Genomic DNA, 6,820 nt, shown 5'->3' with positions numbered 1-6,820 from the left:
CCACGTCCCTTGACTCATGCAGGGAGTGAGGGGGTGATCGTGGCTCCTGGCAGCAGTGCTGGAGGCTGTCGTGAGGTGCCGGCCTGTCCTGTTCGGGGAACTGCAGAGCTGGCTGTCTCAGCAGAAGGAGCATCTGTTAACGCCACAGAACCTGCCAAGCTGGGCCTTCTGGTAATAAACCACAGAGTATGTTGTAGACTTCAGCTTGGCACAGAGTTCCGTGGGGTGGGAGTTCAGGCATGATCCTGCCAACATGGCTTAATCCTCCATTGTGGCTTCAGTGAATGCAGGTGCAGTTTGGTAGCAACACACGGGGCTTGGTAATGTTACCTCAAGACCCTCAGCACACACTGTTGTGACTTTGACTGTACCTCATTGACAACAGCAATGCTCATCATTGAATCATATAGCACAGAAACAAGCCTCATCCACACTCGCTGTGATACCATATCCATTTGCTCACATCTCTCAATGGCTTTACTGTCAGTGTACCTGTCTGAGTTTTGTGGCGACAGGAATAATGGGTATGAGCTTATACCAGACTACAGAAGTAAAATCAATAAAATTACATATTCTCGTCACCAAAATACTGCATCTGTTCTATGGTTCGATCCCTGACCACAGGAATACAACTGCAAACGACAAGGCCTCACAGAAAAGAAGATGAGGCCTGAGGTAGATCAAAGATAGATGCAAAATACTGGAGTAACTCAGCGGGTCAGGCTGCATCTCTGTAGAAAAGGAATAGGTGACGGTTTGGATCGAAACCCTTTTTCGGACTGAGAGTTAGGGGAGACTGGAACTAGAGGTATGACAAGGCACAGAACAGATCAGAGCCAGCACCGATGACCAAAGAGCCCACCGTTTGGAAGCATAATCCATTTAACATTAACGTGTAGCAAGCTGAGGGAATTGCACCAAAGACTTGCAAACAAATCTCTGTGCAGGCATTTGCGAGTGAAACTGCCACTATTGGAGTCATCAAATCCAACAGTGACAATAAATGCTCTGCCAAATTTATTTACTATCAATTCACTTCACTCTCAGTCTTGTCAACATTACATCCAGGACCACTTTAACAAATTGGAAACTCATTTTCATCAACCATCATCACTGCAGCAAACACACAAGAGGTCGCCAGTTAAGCACATTTAATGGGGCATATTTACTTTAGTTTTATATTCTGGTGGGATCTTTTCTTTAGTGAATCTAAATTTTAATCAAATGTGAGGTAACTCAATAGTCCAATCTTCTTATTGTAAGCTCAAAGCAGGACAAGAAAATGTGGGTTATGCTCATCAACATTTGACTGCCTTTCAATGACCCCAGCAGAAATTTTGCAGATAATGTGAAAAATTGTGACTTTCTAATAGCACATTAAGCAAGATGAACAGTCTTGTCAACTAATGCAAACCAAGCAATTCCAAAGCGAGATTCGACTATGAAGCGGGTTTCGACCTGAAATATGGGTCGTTCCATTCCACCCACATATGCTGCTCGACCCACTGAGTTCATCCAGAAGATTGTTTGTTGCGAGATTAGAAGAGATTATTGACAGGACTGTAAATGAAATCCCCAGAAGCTGAATTTGCTTCTGGTAGTAATTACAGGGTCTGCAAAACCTGGGGCAATGGTGTGTTATTTGTCACATATTCAACTGCGCAGTGAAAATCTTTTTGCATATAATTTACACTTCGGAGTGCCGCCATGTTTTTGTGCCATTTCCAAAGTCTAAAGTCCAACAGCTGGGCTGGGGAAAGAAACAACTGCAGATACGAGAAGTGTGAAGTAAATGTAGGAGATGTTCAGCGGGTCAGGCAGCAAATATAGAAAGAGTGAAGGTTTCAGGTTGATTGCCTTTCGTCCAAACTATGACATATTTGGGACAGTGTAAGTTTGAAGTCAGAGAAATAATGGGGGAGAGGGGGGCGGGTTGGATGAAAGGTGAGTAAAGAACAATAGGGAGTTTCTATGGGAGGACAAAATCTGTAGAGATTGAATAATATAAGGGGTGAACTTAAATGGTGATAAACAGAAAATCAGTCCAGAGTAGGAGTAATTGATAAAAGCCATTTTGTGAAGTTGTTGATCTCATGGCTTGTAAGGAAAGCTGCAACATGTCAAGCTGTCTATGAAGCCAGATGTTTTGTCCATGAGGAAGGTCTCGGTAAAATACTGAGTATGATGAAACTACACATATCATCACTTCACCCCAACTCGGGACACTGAGCAGTGTGAACTCACCCAGCAAGGCCTCTGCACCGGTTCCACTTCCCAATGGCATTGGACTTGGTTTCAGGATCTCCTTCACCCCAGTCTCACTTAAACTCTTCCTGTAGAGCCTTTTATCTATTAATAGCATGGAGCTGGATTCCACTAAAGTCTACTCTTTCTGAATAGTAAATTTGGTGATCCACATTGCCATGCCCGCCATTTGTCAGGATTCTAAGCTCGTTCGAAAACAACTTTAGGTGGTGCAACGGTAGAGTCTCTGGTGATGTACACCACAGACCCGGGTTTGATCCTGACTGCGGGTGCTGTCTGAACATCATTTGTACCTTCTCCCTGTGATCACATGGGTTTTCGCCGGGTCGTCCCATTTCCTCCCACACTCCAAAGACGTACAGGATAGTAGGTTAATTCGTTTCTGTAAATTGTACATTGTCCCTAGTGTATAGGATCGTTCTGGTGGGCACCTCACCCACTTTCGTTGGCCGAAGGGCCCGTTTCCGTGCGGTGTCTTTGAAGTAAAGTCTAAACCTTCTCCCTGTTCACAGAGTGAGCAAGACCAGTCCTTCAAGTTAGACCCTACTTGGGAGTTTTTTTATATAGTTTTTATATATAGCTAACCGCTACTCTTCCAGTACCTCACCCAGGGTTAACAGAGATAGAATAATCTCTGACAGGCCCCTGCAATCTCCTCCCTTGTACTCAATAACATCCCTGGATACACCAAGTTAGGCTCTGAGGATTTATCCACCCTAAGGCTTCCAATACGTCCCCTAGAATATCAGTGTTTCTTCCCTTAAACTCATTAGCATCCATGTCCTTCTCCATAGCAAATACAGATGAGAATTTGAGCCTCTGCCGTTTCCATGCATAATCAGATTTATCCTCATGAGGACCTATTATCTCTCTATTTACTATTTTACTCTTAATATACTTGTAGAATCGTTCAGAAGAAATTTAGAAACTCCAGCACTGTCTGGTGCAGGATCTGAGAGAGGAAGATTACTAATAGACTATATGTAAGTCAAGTACAGTCAAAGAGTGGGATTTGCTCCCTATTCCCACAGATGAGACATCACTCTCTATAAATGCTCAGACTACTGGTTCACATTTGTGCCGCTCACTGCTCAGGTCCGAACAAATCACTGACTTGAAAATAAAACAATTCTCTAAATTCTACACAGCAGGGGATTCTATATTCCATTTGTTTCAAATTAGTTTAACAAACATGGACATGGAGTATGGAGATGGGTATCACAAAGGAACAACTCACATTTTCACACTGGATTCCACGTATTGCCGGGGAAGAAGTTAGTGGTGGGAGGTCCCGCTTCATATTTTTTCAGATGGGGTGGGCAAATAGACTTTTGGCACATTGGCCTTCATCAGTCATTGAGTATAGAAGTTTGGAGGTCATGTTGCAGTTGTACAAGACGTTGGCGAGGCCGCATTTTAGAGTATTGTGTTCAGTTCTGGGCACTGTGTTATAGGAAAGATGTTGTCAAGTTAGAAAGTGTGCAGAGAAGATTTACAAAGATGTTTGTTGCCAGGACTCGAGGAACTGAGCTATAGGGAGAGGTTGAGTCGGCTAGGACTCTATTCGCAGGAGCACAGGAGGATGAGGGATGACCTTATAGAGGTGTATCAAATCATGAGAGGAATAGATCGGGTAGATGCAAATGGCTGAATGGTCTAATTTTGCTCCAATCTCTTGTTTTTCAAAGGTTCAACGGTCTGTTCATTGTCACATGTACCAATTAAGGGACAGTGAAACTCGATTTAGCATACAACCACACTAAAAAAAAGCAACAAGACACACCATGACATAAAAGTTAACATAAACATCCACCGCAGTGGATTCCACATTCCTCCCTGTGATGGAAGGCAATAAAGTATAATTTTCATCCTCGTTATTCTCCCGCCGTCGGGGCATTTGAACCATCCGCTTTATATTGGTATGTCCAGTTCACTAAATGCAAAGCAATTCCAATCTGGCAAATTGCTGCCCGATCGGTCTATTTCCTTCACCATGGCTTATAATTATGACTAGAACTGAGTGCTGTTACCTATATTCACTCTGCTATCCTCATTCACCAACTGAGCTCATTCACTCAGTTTTATATCCAGCTGTTCAACGGTGTCATACCTGATTGATCTAGATGCTGCACTCAGTTTTACATTCTTTAGTTCAGTAGTACCATCATGGATTAATCCAGTCGTCTCCAATTCAGTGATCCAATGCTTACCTCCTGCCATTAATTCATGAATATCCAAACCCTTTGACAACAGCAGTTCTTTTCACAAGTGTCCCGCTGTAAGGCTCCCGATCCTGGGGAGATATAATACGACCAACACAATAAAATGGCCACAACTCACCTGCTGACTGGCGATCACTCCTTGCGTTCTGCTTGCACTACCTAGTCAGGAAGGACTATCTTGGCCAATGAGAACATAAAATGTCATTGTTGTCCAGCTGGAGAGAATGCAGATGTCATTGCTGCCTGGTCAAAGGGAACACATTTGTTATTGTTGCAGGGCCAAGGAAAGTTCACCAAGTGTCTCTACGGGCTGGACTATATCAATATGGACCAGTATATGAAGAAGGGCCCCTGCAAGGAACAATTCACGTCTGAAGAAACGTCCCAAAATGTCACCTATCCATGTTCTCCAGGGATGCTGCCTGACCTGCTGAGTTACTCCAGCACTCTGTGAAACGGCACGTATCCATGTTCTCCAGGGATGCTGCCTGACCTGCTGAGTTACTCCAGCACCTTGTGTTGTTTTGTGCACAATTCACGGCACTCACCAATTGTTCTGGTCCACTGAATAAATCCATGGTAAACACATTATATTTACACTAAAGCTAATCTGTAAGATAGTTAGCAATGATTTAAGTGCTTCCTATTGACTTAAGTGATGAAATCAGAGCTGGGAGATGGGTTTAAATACAGTCAGAGCAACCTATTGAAATACAGAATGCCCAAAGTATGGCCCAGGTTGGGAATGTGTCTCCTCAAAGAGAGTTGACAATAGCTTCTGCTGCAAAGAGGTCCTCTGTGGGAGGACCAGGCAGGTAAGACACTTAACCCTGGATATTCACAAAGAATGAATCACAATCTGTCTCTTTCCCTTTGGCTCATCCTCTCCAGCCGTAGCTTCTTCCACTTCTCTTGCTTCTAACGCTGCTCTGATTATATTTTTAAAGTCCTTTTTTTTTTGCAGTTTACACTGTATTTCGTATTGCTATTGTATTTTTTATTAATAATTATATCCTCAAAGAAGCCCCTATTAAAAGCTGATGAATAGGAACATAATGTTGTCAGCGAGGCTTTTAGACAGGCACATGGAATTGCAAGGAATAAAGGGATATGATTCATGTACAGGCAGATGAGATCTGTTTAACTTGGCGTCATGTTCAACGCAAACATCGTGTGCCAAAGGGACTGTTCCTGTGCAATACTGTTCCATTTTAGTTTAGTTTAGGGAAAGGACTCGGAAACAGGCCCTTCGGCCCACCGGGTCCATGCCGAACAACAATCTCTGCACACTAACACTATCCTGCACACACTAGGGACAATTTGCAATTTTACCCAGTCAATTAACCTGCAAACCTTTGCAGTGTGGGAAGAAGCCGGAACTCCCAGAGAAAGCCCACGCAGGTCACGGTGAGAAGGTACAAATTCCATACAGACAGCACGTGTAGTCAGGATCGAACCCAGGATCTCTGAAACTGAAAGGCAGCAATTCTACCACTCCGCCACCATGCTGCCCTATGCCGATTATGTTCTATAACAAATCCCCATTTGGCATAAGTAGCATTCTGACCCGTTTTTGATCTTATTTAGTGGTTACTCCCATGCCCAGGAACACATCCTGAGTGCTAATTACCAATAAGTAAGTATTGAACGATATCATTTACTCCATTGACCCATTCATTGATTTTTTGCCTTTTTGTCAGTTATATCGTTCATTTAGCCTTCATACAGCTGCATTAATATCCATGTACTGATCTGTTAATTCTGATACACCATCATTCATCATCCAGTGCCAATGACAATGTCTCTGTTGCATCATAATTCAGGCAGTGGCGGTGCTGTGAAACGGCTGCGGCTCGCCTGCAGTCTGTCTGTTTTTACTTTTTTGTGTTGTTTTTTTTGTCTAGTTCAGTTAAATTTTTGGTTATTAGGTGGTGTTATGTGTGTGGGGGGGGGGGGTGAAACAGGGCTTTCTGTCTCTCCCTTCGGGGGAATGCGACTTTTTTGTCGTATCCCCCTTCTCTTCCCCCGCCTGAGCTGAGGCCTAATGGCGGAGTTGGCGGCCTCCAACCTGCGACCAACCTCGAGGATCCGGAGGTAGAGCCAGCGAGGCTGGCCGTCTTCGAGCTGTGGCGACGTTCGGGCAGCGGCACGACTCGGCGCTCCGGTGAGGGCGGACGGCGCGGGGCTGAGACACTCCGGTGCGGGCGGCGCGGCTACCGGCTGGAAGGCGCTCCCGTGAGGGCGGCCTGGGTCCCGGCTGGAAGGTGCTCCGGTGTGGGCGGACCGGCTCCTGGCTGGAAGGTCCTCCCGTGTGGGCGGACCGGCTCCCGGCT

The sequence above is a fragment of the Amblyraja radiata genome, chromosome 5, assembly GCF_010909765.2.
Source record: "Amblyraja radiata isolate CabotCenter1 chromosome 5, sAmbRad1.1.pri, whole genome shotgun sequence".
In the NCBI taxonomy this organism is placed as follows: Eukaryota; Metazoa; Chordata; class Chondrichthyes; order Rajiformes; family Rajidae; genus Amblyraja; species Amblyraja radiata.
This window is presented reverse-complemented; position numbering follows the sequence as displayed.